The 23,326-nt window shown below is 38.1% G+C and overlaps 1 protein-coding gene across 2 annotated transcripts in view; it reads left to right on the top strand.

Moving 5' to 3' along the window:
- The window catches only part of LOC108970759 (metabotropic glutamate receptor 2-like), a 117,859-nt gene that overhangs the window by 28,463 nt on the left and 66,070 nt on the right, over positions 1-23,326 (top strand). The gene's annotated exons all lie outside the window — the stretch shown is intronic.

Raw genomic sequence — 23,326 nt, 5'->3', positions numbered from 1 at the left:
ACGGCTTGGCTGACAGACACATCTCACACCTTTCAACGGCTCATGCCACAAATCACACAGCTCCAGCTAGTTCTTGGCTTGCCATACCACTTGTCTGCTTGCGGCGGCTTTGAGTGTCTGAAGGTGTTTCAAGTAATGGTTAGTTATTTAATGTGTGGTAGCATTAGAGTTGATGGCACTCGCCACTTAACGCAGCTGGCTTTGCTCATGCGTAAGTGTGAAGCGGTTGTGAAAAGTTGATGTGTATTTTAAGCTCTTTACGCACACCTACTTGCAGCCGCGCTTTAATTTGCGTGGTAGCAGAGGTGTTGGGTTTTTTAATTATATAGTAAGAGCCACATCTGCTTTCAAAGGTATTTACGTGTGATGGACACAAAGTAGGTCAGGTTTTTGAAGCAAATTTTAAATTTTCTAAAGACTTTAAAGCGCTGACAAAGTGATATATTTACAAAAATGCTTGGAAATTCAACGATTGCTCTGTGGCTAAAAGAAATTATACCACAAAAGTAAGGTGCATAAGCAGAAAATTCAAATTTCACATCTTCTGCTTTAACTTGAGTCACTACCTCTCTTTCTTCTACCAGCTGCTATTAGTAAAACAAAAATTCATTGCCCTGATTTGCAATATACATACTCGTACAAACATTATGCGCATTCGTGAGTGGCAGCGGGAATTGTCTGCTGCGGCTAAGCAAATTTATGCTGGCTCTGACCATTTAATTCATCCCACAAGTCGTTTATCTCTTGCGTCGGTAAGCGCATGCTGCCTTGCAACTTGGCTTGCGCTTTCAGCCATTTATGCGCATAAGTAAATTTCACAAGTGTTTTAGCATTTTGACCTTTCAATATTTTATAAAAAATATTTAATGCTGAGCGTATGCTAAGTGCCCTACAGGCTGTGAGAGTACGTTGGAAAATGTGGAAGAGTGTAATAAATTCAAAGAAAATGAAAATATTAACAAAAAAATTGTAAGAAGGAATTTCACAGCAAGAAAAACATTGTAAGCGAAGTTGTAATACCCTTCACAAATGCAAAAGATTTATTACAGGCACTTTTATCGATCAGTTTGTATGGCAGCTATATGTAATAGTAAACCGATCTGAACGATTTCATCGGAGATTATATTATTGCTTTAGGTAATATACTGCACCAAATTTTGTGAAGATATCTCGTCAACTGAAAAAGCTTTCCATACAAGCACTTGATTCGGATCGTTCAGTTTGTATGGAAGCTATACGTTGTAGTTAACCGATCTAGGCAATTTCTTCGGAGATTCAACCATCCCTTTATTCATTACAACATACAAAATTTCATGTGGATATCTCATCAACTAGACAAGTTTTCCTTAAAAGTACTCGATTCGGATCGCTCAGTTTATATGGCAGCTATATGTTTTAGTGAACCAATCTGAATGATTTCTGCAGAGCTTCTACCATTGCCTTACGTAAGGATCCATGCCAAATTTCAGTAAGATACCTCATCAAATGAAAAAGTTGTCTATAGAAGCACTTGATTCCGATGCTCCGATACTGGAGGTTCCAACCAATAAGTAACTTCTGGAAGAGAAAATGACGGAATGCAAAATTTCTCATCGACAGCTCAAAATATGAGGAACTAATTTGAGTATATACCATTCTGTTACAGTCAGGGTATACAAATTGTTATATCGAATTAAGAAAAGAATCATAAAATGCTGAGAGGCGGACAAATATGGAATTGTGATAATGTAATTTGCATATTATGCAAACTGATACTTTACAGCCCGGTCATAGATACGAGTTTATGCAGTCAACAATGTAAAAATATAACAAATATGGCTGTGTTTACGTCACTCATAATTCTATAGAGAAAGGAAACTGTGGCCTTATAGCTACAACCACACACGCTATACGGGATATGTTGCAGAAGCGCTAGCAACATATTACATGCATATAAACATGATTCGGTGCTTTGCTTACTTAATGTCGTAAGACAACTAATAAAGTGAATTGGCAGTGAACACACGTCAAATATTGGCAATTTCACTGGAAGAAACGTCGGAAAAAGACTGCATCAAAACGTTTGAACGAGATTAAACGCAGCTTTACGTACTTGCGTCGCTCTTTATACAGAATATTCGAAGGAGTTACAACGAACTTTATTTACACAGCCACTCATGCAACAGTATTCAAAGCGTCGGCTTATCATAGTTGAATTTTTGACAGCTTGGCTTGAATACATGCGTATTCATTGCTCAATTGAGCGCATGCAGCTTTGACGCTAGAGCACTCCACATGTCACATCTGCGCGTTGAGCCAGCGAAGAGTAATTGCTGGCTTTTAGGCACTTAAGCAGCTACATTTGCCGCTTGCAAGCACGGCGCACTTATTTGCGCTCAAAATTGTTGGCGGCGTTTGACACGCTCAGTTAACAGCCTGAAAATGTGTAAACGAGGAATTATTAATGATGCGACAATACGCTTTTTATGCCTTTGTTGTTAAGAGCAAAGAGAGGCGGCATTAGCTGCGTGTGACTTGCTGTTTACTCGACGGCTGCCAGCGCCTAAAATGCATGAATAGGTGCGGGCAGACGGCAGAGTCGCCTATTCCGTACTGTGCTGTGCCAACATGCCGTTTGATTTGCGTGCCGGCGGCAGTCAACGAAAGCGACCAGTAGCCACATGCTATTTTGTTATTTCTAATGTCATTGCTCCCACAGCACACCCACAGTTAGGGGTAAACACATTTCCATGCCAACTTATTATTGTTGCGCCACTCTAGTGTTTACTTTGGTCGTTTGTTCGAAAATATTATTTTTAATAACTCTTATTTCGTTATACTCTGCGCCTTCATTATTTATTCAGAACTTAGAGCTCTATTCTGTTTTTGGATTTTCAAGAAAATTTATTCGAACTTTTCAGCATTTTTCATTTTTGTGCCTTCCTTACCCTTCCGTTGTCACTCTTCTTAGACAAGCGCCTGGCAGCTATCAAAGAATTTAATCAGAGAAATGTGATATTTTTGTCTGCTTTTGTTTTCGGACTTCTTTTACCCAGTCTCACATTTCAAATTATACGTCTCATTGGCTTGGCTTTTGTTTATCTCGTGCCTGACTGCGTTCTCCAAGCAATGCTTCGTACATTCAAGCCTTTTCCAGCATGCGGTGCTTAGTCTATTGTTTTTTCTTCTTTCCTTATTTATTTATTTATTTATTTTTTTTTGACTTTGACATATTTCCATTATTGCTTTGTATTTTTATCTCTATCTCTTTTACCAATGTCTTTGTGCAAAAAGGTTTAATTGGCAACCGCAGAAACGCCTAAAGTTACGCTTCTAATGAAAAAGACAAACACTATGGGACTTCACACGGAAGAAAACAAAAGGGAGCATAAAAAAGTTAACGTTTGGAATGTTTATTTACTGTGCCTTACTGTGGCCAACGATTAATGAAAATGAGGCAGACGAGTGAAGGAATACTGATATGAGCCGCCCTTGTGATTCGACAAATTTGAAATGGGTATTTGGGGTGACTTTTTATACAAAAGTTTGAATTTCTACGCAAAAATTTGAAGGAAGGTTTAATTCTAACATTAAAAAAATACGCAGAATTTATACAAATATTTTACTTTCAACTTATTGACAATGTCTTGTGAATTGCCAATTTTATACACAAGCGAAAGAGATTATAAAAATTTGTTAATAAAAAATTGCATGAAACTAAAACTGCTTATGCTTCGATACATTGTGATTTCCGGGACGAACTTTTCAGTAGAAGTTGAACCACATTTTCTCAGTAAATAAGATTTACAGCTGCATTTCAATAAACAAAGCGGTATGACTCTCATAAGCCAAATAGTGCAAAATGGAATTCTATGAACAAAAAATACTTGCCATATGCAAATGCTCAGATACCCATTAGGAAAATTTTCAAAATAATCAAAACATAAAAAATGATAAAACTTAACATATTTTCAAGTAGTTGGTAGCGAGGAATAATTGTTTGGACCTGCCGATACACTCATACGTGAAGAACCTTTCTTAGGGATGCCTATCACCAAGTTTTTGAGACTACCAAGGGAAGAAAAGATACGTTTTCTTACTCACCTTAAATCTGTGGCGGATCCAGAAACATTTTTTGTGGGAGGTGGATATTACATATAAGAGTCATCATATAGTTTAATATCATGGTGGAAAATTTTCAAATCGACCTTCTAATATAAAATCCTACTAAATAGAAAAACACATTAAGAATCGTAAACATGCGGGTGATTGCAATGCATAATACTGTAGTCAGTTCGTGTATTAAATAGAAAAATTTCATAAAAGAAAACGATGTGGACCAAATTTTAAGAACCTTTCGAGAACTTCTTCTGCAGTGACTTCAATATCATGACGAATGGCTGCTCAATCTATCTTGAAGCATGCTGATTTTCAGTCACGTTTTCATGCGGCGAAGTGTTGAAGAAAAGCGTTCAGAGATCGTATTCGTCACAGGAAATGTACAGAATATGCGAAGAAAACTATGAATTATGTTTTATAGGTCTACATCGCAGTTCCTCAACATTTCCAATGCAGTAGTCGGTAACTTCTTGTCTTTTCAGTTTTACTTCTGACTCAATAACACTGCCAGTGATCAAGCTCACCTTTGGGCTTCAAAAGTCGCATGACGTTGACATTGTTCAAAACGCATTGAATCTATACATCAAGCAGTGAATAAGGTTTTCCATTTGTTTCCAAAGTAGATACTTTTTCTGGAAGCAGCAAACTCAGTTGAAATCCATCCAATACTTCTCTAGAAAATCGCGTCTCCAAATCCTCGCCGATTGTATCCAAGTAGGAATGTACATTGAGATCCTGTAGTATTCTTCGCAAGTTCTCATGCAGAAATTCTCACGTTTTAATTGTCGGCCGCAGATTCTTTGTTCTTCTCCGTCAACATTCAGTTCTGCCGCCATTTTTTTCGTGTTCCTCAGCTCTTTGTCTTCGATTTCGGCACCTTACAAGCATCGTATCTATCAAATTTGATGCCTCTGCCAGATTAATCGATTCTTTCTGAAGAATCACGGTGAGTGATTGAGTTAGAAATAGAATATCATGAGGCAGTTACTCTTTTTTCCCTACATTTCCCCCTCTAAATCCGCCACTGCTAATATACAGTATATGCCACAAATGATAATTCTTCTTCCAGTAAAGATATTTCATTTTATTTGCCGTAGAATATTCCACAGTTTTACTATTTCAACATCAACTTTTTTCCTACAGGTATGACTAGCACACGACCATTTACGACCATTTACGATTTCACTAACAGCATTGTACGAGTATAGCACTTCCGTGCCTGCAACTTCTGGGCACATGCACAGAGAGGCCACAAACGCGCCGACTATTAACACAAACAATTTATGCTACCTCTGCGGTTTCGTGCGCATTCTGCGCAGTTACACATTCCATTAAGGCATTTAGAGCGCTTACATATGCAGGTCGCGTACTCGACGCATATTTTGTATGATATATAAGGGGCGGAAATATACATAAACTGACCACAAAGGCAATAATAAATTAAATAAGTATTCTGAGTAGCTCCGCTTTTGCTTAGCCTTTGCTTAGAAAGCAAATAAATATTATATATATATATAGTATATGTGTGGAAATGCAAGAGTGGGCGTGTGTGTGGTTTATTGCAGACAAGAGTAATATTGTTTGTGTATATATTGCCACGAGTAAGGGACGATAAATAACTGCATAACGGTAATGCTTATTTTGGCCATGCTTTAATGGAAGTTGCACTAAAGTTGTACTATTTTGAATATTTTCAATTTGGAATTTAATTTTTATTAAATATGCAATGTGTGAAACATTTATTTCCGGATAACTAATAAATTAGTTATCTAACTTCTTCCGAACTTTCGTAACAGAAAATGGACATCCTCTTTTTTATTTGGATATTTTTGAAATGGTTCATTTAATGCCACTTAAGGTATGCTGAAGGCTTACGTAATACCATGCTACTTAAATTGCCTTAAGGGGCGAAGGCCTATATTATAGCGACACGCTGACCGATAGCAACCCGTTAAATACCGTAAACACTGGACTTAAAGGATAGAGAATAGGAAAACTAATAATCATAAAAACCGTCTCCCACTACCATTAAGCTTGCCGGTGACTAGGCACACAAGCAATCACATAAACAACGAGGCTCTGCTGTAGAAAGGACAAGCAACTAAAAATTGCGACGCGGCGCAAAAAACGGATGTACCACTTATTGCAAACTATTTGTTTTTGTCATTCTACAGACAGACAGACTACAAAAAAAAAAAAGAGTTCTAGCCGACACGTGGCCTACCGGCGTGCTACTGCGTGATTACTTAGGTTACTCGCTGCCTTGTGGGAAGCGCGCACGTTGCAAGGGCTGGACGTGCCATATTTTATTAAGCAAACCCTTTTCGTCTAACGAGCTTATGTAGCACCAACGACACTGAACCCAACCTCTAATTTTTGTCTCCGAAATATGTAAGCAGCTGCTGAAACAAAGCCTGTGTCTAAGCTAGATGTGCGGGTGTCGACTGCAAGGGTGCACTAATATGCTGAAAATGGGCGAAGCTGCAGACCTAACTGACCTTTTCGGCGAACCCTTGCTCGTGTGTGAAGTGTAAGCGAAGCTCGAGCTGACCGGTTGCGGTGCTCAGCGTGCAATCGCCGTTACAGAAAAAATATACGGCCTGCGTAATGCTAACCGACGCATTCGATTACACTTTACATACAAACAAAAGCAATAACAATCGCACAAATAGCAGCATAAACAAATACAATTGCCTGTTTTATGCTCGCTTTTAGTGCCTGCTTAATTTTGGTGCGAGAATTCGTCTTTTTAGGGTTCCAATTATTATACGAAGGAGGCTTGTTCCGGTCCGTCATGCCCGGTAATGAAAAGCTTCCGGAGTGACGCAGCTATTTTGTGGCGCTCTCCTTGGCATTTGTTTGTCTTCTTGCCCAATTGAAGGCATGTTCAAGATTTTTACTGCGTTTTTTATGAATTCGATGAGAGCTCATACCTGCGGCCCCAAAAACAAAAATAAAATAAAAATAATATTACTGGTGTTGTAATATATTATTCCTTTTGTTTTCTGTTTAAGGTTTGGTTTTTTTTTTTTTTTTTTGTCGCCAAAAAAAAATTTTGTTTGGATTTTCGTTTGCTACAGCCTTTTAAGTAGTTTAAGTAATAACATGTGACCCGATTCTTTTGAAGTTGTGCCCTGCATTAAATGTTTACGCTCAGCATCACTTAAGCGTGCTATAAAGTGCTACATGTATGTGTAAGTGTGTGCTGCAAACATGCTTTGAATAGCCTAAGCGTTAAGCGCTGCATAAAAATATGCCGATATCCATTGCTGAGCTTCAAACCAAACGGAAGCGACATTAAGCGGGAGCAGCCAACTGTGAGACGGTCGGTCTCACGTGCGGAATTAGCCCATTGATGCGTAGGAAGTAGAAAGCCGGCAGATGCAGCCGCTTCCTTTGGTACTTAAAAGGTAATAAGGTAATGCAGATAAAAGTGGCAACACCTTTGAGGCAAGCCATAAAATATAAATACTAACAGCTGCGCTAACAGTAAAATTTAAAACAAAGAAAGTGTATTGCCGTGAGGCCAAGACCCACAATTCTACATCCGAGCATACTTCGTGCGGACGCGTACGGCAAATGTGCCAAAGCAAAGCAACGGAAATCATTAGCGCGTTCACCGCACACACTAACACAAGCGAGACACATACAAGGCCATGCGTGTGCATGTGTGCGTGATTTGCCATTATGTGGCGACTAAAGCTTTTAGTCTAAAAGCGTTGATGCCGTTTGTTGCTGAAAGCAATGTTCTGGCTCTGAACTTTCAAAGTGCTCATTTCTTTCGACTTCACCTCCTCACACCTTCGCACTGAATTTCCGCAGCGCCTCGCGGTGACACGTTGGCGAATTAAAAATTAAAACAAATTAAATATCATAACTTCTGTGTACGGCGCACAAAGTGGCACAAGTGTCATGTAGTTTACAGTTCTTTACTGTTACTATTTGCCTTTCTCCTCGTGGCCTGCAGTCAGCTCTGCCAAAAGTTCTCTGGTCGTTCTCGTACATTTGTTATTTCATTTATATTTTCAGAATTCCGGGGATTTTGAAAACTTACAAATTGTAGCGCGAACTTCTTCTGCATATTTTTAAATCTTGTTTTTGTAATTAGCAGCGTTGGCAGTGAAAACAAATGTAAATATGTAAAGTTGCACTATTTAAGCGCCTTGATGTAGGCTGTGATAAAGCGAATTAATTAAAAAAGTTCCCTTATGCAAATGAGCAGCGAAAACAGAATTTTGAGTTCGGCAAGCAAGCTGATACAATTGTTTTAATTTACTACGAAAGGGGTGGGGAACTACAAGTACATAATTTAATAAAGAAAAATTGAAAATTAATAATGAAAACTCGATTTTTCAGAAAATCAGAAAGTAAAATATGGAATATGGATCCGAAAAAAATTGCTAGAACTTAAAATTCTATATCATTAAAATTATTTGCAAAAGTCATTATATTTAAGGAGGGATACAGAGAAGTTAGCGGGACGGGAAGTTTTGAAGTGCATCCACTCATAGGTCATAGATATTGTGCGTAGATAGGTGGGGCACATTGCGCCCTACAGGCTATGCTACATACTGATACACTATTCGTAAAGATCTTACGAATGCCAAATATTTCTGAATTCCTGGTGGTCACTCACTGTTTCTTAGTCACTTCGAGTTTTTTAGCTGCGGCAATATTGTTATGAGACATTCCCATTTTTACTCCAAATGAAGAAGTTTTTCCTGGACTCATTTAATAAGTCCTATGTTCTTGTCTTGTCATACCTTGACCATATCTGCTATCTATGCATTTGGTTGTAGAGTTCCATCTTTTCTAAGCCATCTATTCAAATTGCATATTTAGAACCAGAGATATTTGCTAAACAGCAGCTGCTCGGATTCATGGGCTTGATCTCAAATTTTACTGACGTTATCTTGTCACCCAAAGATATGGCATGAAACAAAATTGTTATTCTGAGTACTAAACCCTAATTAATTCTCGTACTACCAGCAGATATAGCACGGTTGCTGAAGGACAAGACAAATAAGACTTCGAATGAATTTATGCATATTGGTCTCTACTCTCTCTACTTTTGTATTACCTCAAATGCATCAAATAGTCGGTTAACATGGCGCTTTAATTTCAAAATAAATATCAACCGATGATTACACCGGCCCATAAGCCACTCCAAATCATTGTTTTTTCCGGTGGAAATGGCAGCTCTTGAATTTCTTCAGGGTGCACTTCGTCCCGAATGCCGCAATTATACTTGTTTATATACCAATTGAGAGAGAAATGAGACAGAATTTATTTCGAAAACGTCGAATCTTCTTGGAACTTTTCAAGAGCTCATAGAGCGAAGCGATGTCGCTAGCGAAGGTTCCTGCCCAAGCTGTATTTTGTTGCTGTGAACGGCGCCGAATGGACTCTCCACGGTCTTCTTGTATACTCTCAGTTGCCTTTTCGTGCTTATAATCAAATTCAACTTATTTTTTTTTATATATTTATAATAATAAACAAATATGTACGTTTTAGTCGATTTTTGTAGTGACATTATTCCATCAGTGTAAATCGAAATTTCGAAAAATACGAAAAGACTTTTCGATTTCCCGATGTTATCCAATAATGAATGGTGATGATGTGATATTGTGATAGTGTGGCGAATAGTACACTCACATTCTTCACAAAGCATGCCAAGCCATACTGAAATATTATAATAATTTGATTTGAATTCAATGCTATTTCTGTTACATATCTTGTTAGATTTCCAAAAATAAAAAATAAAACAGAAGTATGGACTTTAGAGTCAATTGGACTACTCTTTCGTTTTCTTTTTTATAAGAATTTTTTTTTGACGACACCACTGTGCAGTGACGAAATTCGAGTGTATGGCTATTATATTTTTCATTTTAAATTTCCAGCTTTCATCTGCATGAGTGCTTTCAACATTTCTTCATTTGCTTAAAATGTTTAAATTTATATTATTATGCGAATTAAAAATATAATTAATTAACAATTTATTCATAGTAACTTTTAATCAATTACCACATTGAGAATATGTCTAATATAAGTTACTTGATAACTGCAATTTCAGCCTTCGTTCTTGATTTTGGCATTAATTAAAACTATAATTGCTTTCGCGCCATAATCTCAACAATAAATCAGGATTGGCTTCAAGAAATAATGTCACTTTAAAGCACTGAAAACTGACCTGACGACTTTAAATTGACGTGTTTGCCTTTCAAACTACCGGAAATTGCAGGAAAATCAATTTTTAATTGCTACTTCGTATATGGACGCTTGAGTTTGTGCCAGTTGTTTACATGTTGAGCTGCGCAACCTTGCCGTTGCATGATTTCTGCAATAAAGATTCGAGACGGCGGCCGTCAGAATTCACAGACATGCGATGGTCGCCATTGCGCGGCAATATTTACTCACCCGCATGCAGAAAGACAGACGACGACATACTGCATAAAGTTTCAAGAAACACGGTATTTACTTATATGTGTGTGTGTGTACGTCAGACATAACACCTTGACACTCTTGACGGCCGCTGGCCATTTCAACACATGCAAAGTGGCAGCTGTCACACAATGCGCCGTTAATGCAAATTTGTTGTACTAATGCGGGTTTTGAAGCTTTAAGCGGGTTGTACCGGCGCCATAAATCATACCACTACCCGTTTTTCAGTTTTGTTGTTTGTATAACGACAGCGAAATTAGCTAGGAAAGTAACGGCAGGTAGTTATTTATGAGCGAATGCTTTAATCACACACACACACACACACAAATATACACTCCAACATGTATGCATTTGGTGGTGAGTTCACAGTCACTTTGCTGTCGGTGGGTTTGACTAAAGTTCACGGAAGTGGGTTTGTGTCAGATTTCAATGCCAAGGCGAGTATGGCAGTTGCGAGGTAGTTTGACATGGCGGCACTTTGTCTGTGTGGGGTGTGTGTTAGTAAATGCCGCAGCTGCCACATTTCAATTAACTACAAATAGTACTTAGTTCCAAATGTAGCGGGATATCGAGTTCGCAGTAGTCAATTAAGCATGCTTTCCCAAGTGGTCTTCGCTGTTAGTTATGTAATGCTGCCGAAGCTGTGCTGAGAATGGAGGGTATAGAGCGAAAGCGAAATACGAACATTTCGTTAGAAGCGATTTTCAACGGAAACTTCAGGTTTCTGGTGTTTAAAATTTATTTCAATCGCAGTTGAATTTCCCTGAATTCAATTTGAAATGAAGCTTAAATGTCTACCTTCCCAGCCTTTTATGGTATGACACAATGTGTTTGGTAGCACTGGAGATATACGACTGCAACGTCATCTATTGACCAAATACGAAAAGACTTTTTCGACTAACCAATATATAAGTTATATGGTCTCCGACGTTTGCTTCTGGGTGCCAGAAACACCGTGACACCCCTACTACGCCACTAGCTAAAGATATATAAAGACATAGAAATGCATATAAAGTCATAGCAGATAATAGTATTTCACATGTTTTAATTTAACAAATTAAAAAAAGCGTGTCCGAAATGCCCTTCACCTTTCCATCCCCCTAATGTTTAAGCTTGTGCAACAAAATTTGTAAAATTTTTATTTTCTTGCCGCATTTTTCGGCAACTGCTCTGTAGCTTTTGTTGTTGTAGTGGCAAAGAACATGCTTGAAGTAACTCCGAGACTGCTCAGCATTCTGTTTATGCCAATGTTTGTACAGCAGAAAGTTGGCTGTCATGCTTCAAGTACAACTGTTTGGTACATTTGCCTCGTGCAACAAGCAAAACACCGTTGCAAGTTGTTAAGGAAAATTACAACCACAGCATCTTGACATGAACATGCAAGTAGAGCTTTTGCATGTTACGATGCAGATTTCTTATCAGTGTTGGTTGGTGCGTTCCTAGCGTTACTTGCTAGGAAAAACTGATTTTGGTCATGTTGTGTTCTTGTTACCCACTAATGTACCGTTAAAGAAAACCTAGACTCGGCGCATGTCTTCAGTGATTTTGTTGTTTATTTTGAATCCGTGTAGCTAAAGCAAAAGTCGAACGAACTTAAGCGAAGTATGGCCCAAGGTCTTTATGATATTAGTGAATATAAATAAGCTGCTCATATTTGGACTAGTTACAACAATTTATGTATTTTTCCTCGTCATCTTAACTCAGTAAGAATATTCTATATAACAGAGCCGTGCTTCGTACAAAGTAAAGCAAAATATTGCCTACTTCTGGGCGCAAATGTCGTTTACTTTTCAATGAACTTCTAATATTCGATGATTTAAGCTACTATATGTAAAGAAATAAAGCCAAATGTTGCCTACTTCTAGGCAAAAAAGTCTTTTATTTTCCATAGTACTTGTTGATATTCGATTATTCAAGCTACTGACACAAACATATTGATATATTGGCGATTAAAGGAACAGTTTGAAACTCATAGCTTTATAAAACGCCACTCAGCCTGTGAGCGCTACATGTCACACACACACACACACATAGAATTGATTTCCGCGCTGACTCAATAAAATGTAAGTGTCAGGCGACAGGCGACAGGTGTCAAGTTTTAGCTCGCATGAAAAGTGAAAATCATAAATAAAACTGTGCAGCCTAGAGGTCGTTTGCCTGCTCGAATGTTCGTTAAAAGTTTCGCCGCTGGTCGGGAGTAATTTAAGTCATAAGTCACTCTCTTGCAGGCGGAGTAAGTAAGCGCACACTTAGACTAATAAACAAGCGAGAGCATTATGTAGGGAAAGCGCCAAGGTGCGCAAAGAATTTTTTGTCAAAGCATATCGTAAATTTCCGCTTTCACTTTCACTTTCACTTAAGCGCAGCTGCCAAAAATTAGTTTCAAAGTGCACAGGTTGAATGCGAAGCACAGCAAAGTGTGCATACAAATTATAACGGACACATGCGCATGCCACACTAAGTGTTTTTTTGTTGTATATGAGGTCTAGACTGAAGTTGCTAAATCGTCAAACTCCATACAACAAATGCCATAAATTCTGAAATTACTTCAAACACACATTTTTTATTTACAAAAAAAAAAAAAAAAATAAAGAAAAAAATCAAATTTATCTTTCATCTAATAAGTTTATCGAAGCGCAGTTTAATGGCAGTGAGCAAGGTTTATATGTCTTCAAATTAGAAAATAAATATACCACTTATGTATGTAGGTATGGCTGTTGCCACTTGCTGAGCAAGCAAATCTCATTAAAAATATATATAGCACGTTATGACTTTGCCGTCGCTTTGAAGCTGAAATACATATTGTTGTTGTTGTTGTTGTGGTGGTGCGTTTGGCAATATCAATAAGCGCAATAGATATTCTACTGGCGGTGGCGTAGTTGCCTTCAGCTCAGAGTATACGCTGCTTACCTAACGGCGCCCTATTGAATTAAATTTCCGCCCGCCTGTCGTGGCACCACACACACGCAGCGCAGCAACATGGCAACGCGGCGTGAAACAAAAACTTCTTGCTTTCCTCAAGTGGTGACGCTGCCTATCTGCGCTTCTTTGCGTTGCCGCCCTGCTGAGTGCTGGCCTGTCTGCAGCAGCCAACTTCGTGCATGTTCGAGTGGTTGTGATACAACACATTGTTGCTCATACCCCACTGATTATTGTTATCAGCATTTATTGTTTTTTTTTTATTGCTGTTGTGTTTTGTTGTTGCTTTGCATTGTCCTACATGCATATAGCTTAAGCAGCGAAAGCCGTGCCTTGCCGTTTTATTGGCACTTCCTTGTTTACGTCGTTCTTGGTGTCACCGACGCTGTTGTTATGATTTTCAAAGATTTTTATAGCGCTGCTCAAAGCGGAGTTATCAGCGATATCAGCTGCTGTTTCTACATTTTTCGTTGTTTTGTAAATCTTTCAACTGGCTGGCATTAGCAATTGAAGCGGCTTTGGCTGGAAGATTTTCTTTTTATTGAATTTCTGAATTCTCATCTACTTGAAATTAACACAAAATTCCGCACAAAAATTGTTTTCCGTTATTGAGGAGAATATTTAAGGAGTATTAAAGTGAAGAGCTGTGTACATGAATACAACGCGGTTTTCAATAGGAACGCTATACAAGTTGACTAATAGGGACCATTTCGACGCCGTGGCCGCTCTTTTGAGATTTCTTCTCAGTAAGGTTTGACATTTAATGACAAAAATATATACGATCCTACAGCGAGCCGAAATTATAAAAACTTACTGCCGAAATTCGGAAAATTTACTACCGTGACCTTAAGCTTAAGCACTACGATCCATTTATGGTGGTCATAATCGTCCTGCCAGGTCAATAATTGAACGTCAAGTAAAAAACTTGGAATCCACAGGCGCAGTACAAAATGGTCCCGTGAAAGTGAGGCAAAGAGCTGCGTAGTGTGGAGAATATTGCTGCCGCTAGCTCAATTATAAAAGACTCAATTGAGAAAGACCCAAATCGGTCTCTCACACGTGGTCCTCAAGCGTTGGCCATCTCTGTGACGTCGTTGTTGCAAATTTTGCGAATATTTGACCTATATCCTTACAAGATCAAACTGACGCAAGAACTGAAGCCACTTTGCCACCAGAATCGTCGTATGTTCGTGAATTGTGCGGAGCAACAACTTGAAAATGATTCGGATTTTCATCGCAATCTTCAGCGATGACGCTCATTTCTGGCTGAATGGCTTCGTCAATAAGCACAATATGCATTGTTAGTCAGGCAACAAGCCAAACGTACTCCATTAATCACCATTAGTCACCATTGCTGTTCGAAAAATTACGGTTTGATGCGCTTTATGGGCCGGCGGCGTCATTGGCCTGTACTTCTTCCGTGATGGCCAAGACCGGCACGTTATTTAGAATGTGAATCGCTACCGCTCGATGACAACCGAATACTTTGGACCCGAATTGTATGATATGGACTTGGACAATATGTGGTTAAAAAAGTACTGTACCACAAGCCACACATGTCAATTTATTGAAAACCAAGTTCGGTGCACGTGTTATCTCACGAAATGGCCCAGTCCAAAGCCACGACGCTAAAGTGGTTATAACTTCGGAAGCGATCTTAATATTGAAAAATTCTTCGAGGGAAATATTTTTGAATGTCTGCATTGTCGGATTATGAAAAAAAAAAACCGATTTTTTCATATCGCTGAACTAAACTACCTCCATAGGCCGCCATACTTTCCAACACTACAAAAAGTTTTAATTTCAAAAATTTCCAAGCCACGGTAACCACCTAATAAAACACACAACGGCTTTAAATAAAATCCTATTTTCCCTCACGGCGCTGCTGCCACGAGAAAAATCCACACAAATCTACGGCTCATTGAGAGAACAGCTAAACAAATATTGGTGCGCCAAGAAAAACAGCAGACAATTTGTAAGAAAAACTGACGCGCAACTCCTGCTAGGGAAGAAAGCTGTTGAGCGCGTAAAGGCGAAAGTTCAAACAAAAATTTTATTTTAACAAAATATAAATTTACATTTATTTGGGCAGCCAAAGCAAACACTGCGCCATGATTGGCATGCTTGATGATGCTCAGCCACCGTTGTGCGCGCCGCGACATTGTTGGCCAACAACACACACAGCGCGCAAAAAGCCGATTCACTCGAAGCGATAGGTGACTATTTGATTTATTTGCGCAACTTTCGACGGTCGCGCCGTGCCGCTTACCGCGCTGGCCTGCCGCCGCAAGCGTCTTGCTATATTAAATCAAAACAATCGAACGTCCTCAACGAAACTGGCAGTGCCGCCGCCAAGTCGATGATTGTTGCCTACGGTTCGCACTTCAATTTATATTGGCGGATTGGCAAGCGCATGTACGCCGACTGTCACTCGCTTCGTCGCAGTGTACCTCATTTGTGTGCGTCTTGTAAAAAATTCATCACAACTACGCCGAGGGGCTTTAGCATAATAAAGTGTTTCGTATAATTTAAATTCGAAAGTCAGCCGCAACAAAATAAATGGATAGGTGTTACACAATCGATCCAATAGACGGCTGAAGGCGGTCGGTCGGTGAGTGGCATGCGTACTCATGCTCGCGGCAACACCTTCTTGTAAAGAGCTTTTATTCCTTGTTGACATTTCGTTGGCTGTCAGTAATCACAAAAAGCGCCGATCAACGCTGCGGTCGTGTGTGTACACACATACATGCATTTAACAGGCACATAAATCAGTAATATATACAATTCAGGGAAAGGTGGTGAGAAAAAACAATGGATGTAATGGAGTCAGTAGAGAATGGTTGGGAAATTTTTTGTTGGAGGACTTTCTCAAATGGAAAACTGTTTTCAAAATGAGTCGACTTATGCTTAGAGTTAATAAGATTTGGTAGTCGAAAAAGTCGTTTCGTATTTTGTCAACAGATGTCTTTGCAGACCTATATCTCCAGTGCTACCAATCACATTGTGTCATGTCTATAGTAAGGTGAGATTTAATCATAAAAAAAAAAACAAAAAAAAACTTTTATATGTTGAAGTTTGATTAGAAATACGAAACGACTTTTTCGACCACCCAATATGTTTATGTTTAGATTGCCGCAAATATAGAATTTCTTATCTTTCCAGCCTTCAATGTTTTTTCAAGGCAAATATTCTAATCAACACCATTTTGTGTACAAAAATGTCTCTCTTCCTCTTCAAACAGTCCTTTCCTGCCATTGTCTCTTATTCCTGTCGCATATTCCTCACAGCGAATTTCTTGATAAGATTTTTATTGTTTTCTTCTTGCGATTAGCTCGAATGATTTTCAACTTTGCTTCTTTTTAATTTCTTTTCGCTCAGTCGCCTTTTGTTATTCGGTGACTTTATCTCCTGGGAAGAGCAATCAATAATTCAAATCTTGTTGATGTAATTTTGCGCAGCGGCGCTGCTGGGTGTTTGTGCTGCCACTATATGCACACAAACATACATATATATATACAAATACACAACCATTTATATACATATATAAACGACGATAATGCACAGTGTCGGAGTTCGATGGAGCAAACTACTTGAATGGCTTTGGCAGCAATGAAGTATGCTGCTGGGAATTGCACATGTAGGTAACGGTATTGTGCTGCGCTTTTATTGCTGTCTTATCTTTACCGCAACAGCGGAGTGCACGCAGCAAAGCGCGTTTTATGGCGTTCGAAATGGCTACGCAAATACATTTACCTCACTCAAGTGGCGTTGAAGAGCCGCTTAATTTCGATGATGAATTTTTGATGATTTATATTTACGCGCCATAATTCGCTTCAAATTGGCAATCAGCCAAGAATGCGAGCAATCACACTTTCGAGTGCGCAGACTAATCTAATTAAGTGAAATTTATATTACTTGCCATGCGTAGGCACAAAAGGTTATGGCACACTTGATGCAAATCGATCCAAAAGCCAATTAAAATGTTTGTTGTATATTATAAGTGAATTCCTATAAGAAAATTTTATTTCAATATTCTAATTAGAAATACTTGTTTTTGCACGAATGATGGCAAGTTATAAAAAATGTGTTTCAAAAAAAGTGAAGTGTCGACTGAGTTGTGGGAATCGTTGTAGAAAAGGCAGTAAATATATATACTTGGCATAATTATCTGCTATTTTTATATATTGGGTAGTCGAAAAAGTTTTTTCGTACTTTAAATCAAATTTCAAAGTATTGTGAATTTTTTCATTATTTTCACTCACTTTTTGAACAGCTGTAACTTTTTTTCAACTTGCCCGCATTTTATATTTTTTTGGCTAAATGAAGCTTAGAATGTGACAAAATGTGATTGGTAGCACTGGAGATATATTAAACAACTACAACGACATTTATTGACCAAATCGAAAAAACTTTTTCGACTACCCAATATTATTATGGTAGTCGAGTTTGCTTCCCAAACACTCACATACGCGAGTCGTCAACAGTAAAGGTGAATCTCATAACCGATAAACTACCTGATTACTTCTAAAATATTTTACTAAACAAAAAACAAAGGAATATCTAACTTAATACCCTTTCTATTTGGATGACTAAGAATAAATAAAGAATATTGCAGTAACGATAAAACGTTGTAATCCCAAACCACATCCAATCTCACCTTTAATTCGATTGTGGTTGAACAAGCGACATGCGTGCTCTCTCTACACTCTCTCATTCGCCTTATATAACTAACATGCTATCTGATAACTAAACTCGAAATCACTGCCATAACAATAAAAATGTCAATTTATTTTATGACTTTCTACAAGCAAATAGCGCCGCGTACAAACCGAAGCCAGCAACCGCTAAGCGCATGTCTAGCAGCTACATAATACGACCATACTTTGGCTTTCTGCAACATACAAGCCCCCTCATGCCGCACTTTAATGAAAAAGACGCTGGCAGCGTTTATGCGTGACTAGCAGGAATCACAATTCCTGCCAAATTCATGTAAGTTTCACGCACACACTCTAATGTACGCGAAAACAAAGCTTTTTAAATGCTGTCATTCACTCTTGGCTGTTGACCTTGTACAAAGCGCGTTTGCACACATGCCTGGCGTAGACGCGTCGGAGTGCGGAGGCGTGCCAAGTAGCAAACTGACTGCGAAGCACCCAATTTGGTGGATTAAAAATGCATAGAAAATGCCAAAGTGCCAACTTTATGCTGCAATTTCATGCGTGCAGCGGCAGTGCATATCCTTGGCTGACTCACATATGGCACGTGGAACGGTTAAATCTCTCGGAAGCAGGTCTTGGGCATGGCATTGAAATTATTTTGAGACTTTTGTGGCTGACATGCTATTAAATGTCGCGCATATTGGAGCGTCTTTTAATAAGAGAGTGTAACTAACGCGATTTCAGCTGAACGGAATTTTGAAACAACTTCCTATAATGGAACAAATATTAATGGAAAGATAATTTACGTGTAATCTGAAAACTGAAAAATGCCAGGAGGGCGACGTGGTAGAAGTTTTACGATAGATTTTTAAGGGTCAAAATTGGCTTATATCGACTTACAGCAAAAATACGGGTTCAATAGAAAAAAGGATGTTTCAATGTTGTAGGTAGAAGAGAAGAGTTATAACATTTTTGTGCAAACTTTTTAGACATAACCTCAAAAAATAATAAAAAATTAACATAACCTCATTTTTGGGTTTTTTATTTTCATCCTGTACAAAAACTTTTCCTTTCACGAAATTCGATCTTAAGAAGTTACGTGGGTGCTTTTGAAGTCGGTTGGCAAAATTTCTCGTGAACTACCGATATTCATGAAATTTTACACAGGTTCTTGTGTGACACCTTAATTTAACTTCTTATGTCCCTAAATGACAGATTTTTATACTCTCTCAACAAAGTTGCTAAGGWGAGTATTATAGTTTTGTTCACATAACGGCTGTTTGTAAGTCCTAAAACTAAAAGAGTCAGATATAAGGTTATATATACCAAAGTGATCAGGGTGACGAGTGAAATCCGGGTGTCTTAAGTTTGAAGTTCAATTAAATTCGGTATATAATATTTTCTTAACATCCTCATGACATATACGAAATATCGAGATATGGGTGATATCGGTTCGCAACCACGCCTTCATCCAATATCACGCTATTTTGAATTCCATCTGATGCCTTCTCTGTATAATATATACTAGGAACCAATGATGCTAGCAGAATAAAACTTTACACAAATACGGTATTTGAGCTGAGATATCCCTTGTGGAAAAATTGTCGTGATCGGACTATAATTTTTCAATACAATTAAAATAAATGAAAATACAATTCAATACTCAAAGTACACAATTGTTGTTAACTAATTTTACAGCAAAATAAAAAAATATGTAAAGGACGGATAATGAAATCTCGATTATCACTTTATCATGCGAGAGTATAAAATGTTCGGTGACACCCGACCTTAGTACTTCCTTACTTGTTTTATTTAAAATATTAATTGTTTCCTCTTATACTGACGTAATATTGGAAGAGAACTCCTTTTTTCAATCAAAAGATTTCAAGTCCAATTCTCAGATTTATTTTAAAGAAAAATTTGTTTAATTGAAGAAACCTCCATTACGAAGGTTCTGAGTATTCACACTCGTGGCCATGCAAACCTTATCACTGAAAATTTTTAAGTTTTTGACTTCAGAATAGAAATTTTTTATTTAGAAATAAGTTAATGACATGTTATTAATTAAAATTAGTAAAAATTAAAAACAACACACATTCAGCTACAAACCAATTGAAAGATAGTGAACTTTACAAAACGAGCTCAAAATGTAAAAGACAGACATGCGATGAAAAAATTATGTTTTTTACACAGAAAAGCTAATTTGTGTTTTACTCATTGAACGTAATAAGTTAAAAATTATAATTATAATTAGTTAATTTAATTTAGTTTACTTATGCTTAGTAAAAACTTAAAAAAATTTAAGAAAATCCCAAACGAACGAAAAAGTCATAAAAAAAATTAGGAATGTATAGTGGAAAGGTTTGCGTGGCCACGAGTGTACAAATTAGTATATGTATAAATAGTATTTCCTAGTGGCAGCACACTTTTGTCCAAGCGTTGCACAGTGAACTCTCAGCACTATATACCTCTTTTCCACATTTCGCAGTGACAATTGTCAAAAATGTAAAGACACGCTCGCAGACGCGTGTGAAAACTTTCTTGCTGTCAAGTTTTTTTTTTTCGAATTGGTTTCATATTTCAATATTTGCGCTTTGCCCCTGTACTCGCATGCAAATTTAGCGCCACCACGCATATGCTCGCTGGCACCCGTTGCAACATCGCACATTGCAATCAAGTGAAATTCCAAATTGTTTATGCTTTTCGTATTTGGAAGCTCATGCTTTCGTACATATGCGTTCAAATGTGCACGCGTGCAAGCGAACGCTGGGTGGAACGTGCACTTTTTACTTTTGGGAATTTGAATATGATTTTATTTGCCGCGCATAGTTGTTAGACAACATATTGGCTGCAGTGCCAGCACAGGAAAATTGAGTATCAGCACGACAGAATTTGAAAAAGTATCACTATGAAAAAAAAAATGTTTTATTAAATTTGGTAAAATCGCTGGGAGTGCAGTACTTTGTGTGTAAAAATATTAAAATACTAACAGAGTGTAAACTTTAGTTTAATAGTTTGACTGATCTCACTGTTAATGAAAACAGAGAACAGCTAAGGCTTTCAGGACCAAACTTGTAATCTCTTTTGTTTACTTTTCAACCCTGTGTATATGTATTATAAAGCTCTTCGTTAAGGAAATGAAACGCCGGTGATTGCCCCTTAGTAACACATTGTCAAGGTTACGTATACGCCCTGGTGTTCATATTGATAATTTGCTCCTCCGAGCCGTTTTTCTTTTTTCTCTCTGTTAATTAAAAAAAAGAAAGCCTCACTTTTTCAGCACACCAAAGTTTTAGTCTTATTTTAGGTCTTTCAACTTTCACCGTTTCTTTGTGCCATCTGTCCCACTTAGTTTAGATGCACACTTAGTTTGGTATCCCAGTCACGCAGCGCCAAAATGGGTGAAGATAAATTTCGAAAAACTACCAGACTAAAACGGCAGCTCTGTGTGTGTGTGTACGCGTTTAAGTGCGATTATGTCCTTAGGTAAATTTTAAAGCTGTTGAGAAAAGTTCAAATTGTATGCGCTCTGCCGAAATCATCATTAAGTGCAGAGATTTTGATGCTTTAATGGCCTGGAAATACTCGCTCACAGTCGCAGTACTTGCTCGCTAGTCACAGTGTGTATGTGTGTGTGTGTAATGTTACCATTTGCTTTGCTGTTTGTCTGCTCCTGCCTTTCATTAGTGCGGCTTACACATTTTAATTTCCCGCCATACATTCAAGGGTATGCAGCAAATCACTTGACTGCTGCCAAAGGCTCTTTTTGCTTTTGTGTGAGGCTTAATTTCGGCTTGCGGAATGCGGAAGGCCAAGCTTGCAACTTCAAATAGTTACAAAAGCAACTTGCTTGTGCTAGACCTGTTTGGAAAGTATTTGTAGTCTTTCAGCAGGGACTTATATAATATTTTTTTTTGTTCACTTAGCGACAGTCAGAACGGGTCTGTTGTCAGGTGGGGATTAAAATTTTGTATTTTTTTTTTTTGTTTTTGTTTGAATCAGAAAATAAAATTAATATCTCTAACACAGGTTAAGTTTGATGGCTGATGAAGAGTTTACATTTAGACTGCTATAAGCAGTCCTTAGTGAAGCCATATGTATCAATATAACTCCTTTAATTTGATCCAATAAGTCAGCTAACGCCTTGTGGTCAATATAAATTTAGGCGTTTAATTTCTACATTCATCCACTTGTTACGGTATCTGTAAGTGTGAGCTCTCAAATGTTTGAGTTTCAATCTCGGAAATTCAGGACAATCAAGAATGAATTGCTGAGTTGTTTCCACCACATCTTTTTTCACATAGGTTCTGCCGCTGGCGTCGTTTTGGATTTTTAATCTTACACCATGGATACGGATAAGGCAATATTCTGTTAGAACAACCACAACTCGAGAGAGGCTGGGCTTAGGCCGATCATAAGTAGCCCAGACCTGTAAAATTTCCCACAGAGCACATCAGTCTAGTAGCAGAACATACGAGAAGAAGGGGCACATGAACTGATTCTTATTCTACAGATATGGACGATGAGGAGTCCTTCCTCTACAACCTACTATAGTCAGGAAGGCTGAAACTGAAGTTTATAGAGACGCAAGACGGTAGGGTTATCATGAAATAACAAGTAAGGAAGGGCTAAATTCGGGTGTCACCGAACACTTTATACTCTCGCATGATAAAGTGATAATCGAGATTTCAGGCGTAGTTGTGAACCGATTTCACCCATATTTGGTACACGCCATCAGGGTGTTAAGACAGTATTATATACCGAATTTCATTGAAATCGGTCGAGTGCTTCCTGAGATATGGTTTTTGGTCCGTAAGTGGGCGACGCCACGCCCATTTTCAATTAAAAAGAGAAAACTTGGGTGCAGCTTCCTTCTGACATTTCTTCCGTAAAATTTAGTGTTTCTGACGTTTTTTGTTAGTCGGTTAACACACTTTTAGTGATTTTCAACATAACTTTGTATGGGAGGTGGGCGTGGTTATTATCCGATTTCTTCCATTTTTGAACTGTATATGGAAAGAAACGACTCTATACACTTTGGTTAACATAGCTATAGAATTTTTCGTTTGTACAAAAAAGTTAGTAGGGGGCCGGGCCACGCCCACTTTTCAAAAAAAATTATGTCCAAATATGCCCCTCCCTAATGCAATCCTTTGTGCCAAACTTCATTTTAATATCTTAATTTATGGCTTAGTTATGACACTTTATAG

This window comes from Bactrocera latifrons, unplaced genomic scaffold (genome assembly GCF_001853355.1).
Source record: "Bactrocera latifrons isolate USDA-ARS-PBARC rearing strain unplaced genomic scaffold, ASM185335v1 scaffold_31, whole genome shotgun sequence".
Classification (NCBI taxonomy): Eukaryota; Metazoa; Arthropoda; class Insecta; order Diptera; family Tephritidae; genus Bactrocera; species Bactrocera latifrons.
The sequence above is the reverse complement of the archived record's forward strand: the minus strand, read 5'-3'. Positions and strand labels throughout refer to the sequence as shown.